We start from the raw sequence: 817 nt of genomic DNA, 5'->3' as shown, positions 1-817 counted from the left end.
TTCCACAGGTTCCCTCAACTGCTAGGGTGTGGCACTTTTTCACACAGCTATCCTCGTCCATTCTCGCCACATGACCATACCAACGCAATCATCTCTCTTGAACACCACAACTGATGCTTCTTAGGTTCAACTTTTCTCTCAAGGTACTTATACTCTGTCTAGTATGCATACTGACATTACACATCCATCGGAGCATACTGGCTTCATTCCTTGTGAGCCTACGCATGTCTTCAGCAGTCACGGCCCATGTTTCACTGCCATGAAGCATGGCAGTTCGTACACATGCGTCATACAGTCTGCCTTTTACTCTGAGAGAGAGACCCTTTGTTACCTGCAGAGGTAAGAGCTCTCTGAACTTTGTCCAGGCTATTCTTATTCTAGCAGCTACACTTTCAGCACACCCTCCCCCACTATTAACTTGGTCACCTAGATAGCGGAAGCTAACAACCACTTCTAGTTTTTCTCCCTGGAATGTGAGAGAAGTTGTTTTCTGCACATTTACAGTGTTTATAGCTCCTGAACATCTGCTACATACAAAAACTAACTTCCTAGTTAACCTTCCTTTGATATTGCTGCACCTCTTATGTGTCCATAGCTTGCACTGGGTGCATCTTATAGAGTTTCTACCTATGCCTTTTCTACAGATTGAGCAGGGCCATCTACCTGAAGGTGTTTGTGATTTTTCTACCTTCCTACTTATTAGGACTTTGGTTTTAGCTAGGTTGATTCTAAGGCCCTTCAATTCTAGTCCTTGCTTCCACACCTGAAACTTCTCCTCTAGTTCTGATAGTGACTCAGCAAAGAGGCATCCTGTCTT

Source organism: Octopus bimaculoides, chromosome 4 (assembly GCF_001194135.2).
Source record: "Octopus bimaculoides isolate UCB-OBI-ISO-001 chromosome 4, ASM119413v2, whole genome shotgun sequence".
Lineage (NCBI taxonomy): Eukaryota > Metazoa > Mollusca > Cephalopoda > Octopoda > Octopodidae > Octopus > Octopus bimaculoides.
Note: the sequence above shows the minus strand (reverse complement) of the source record.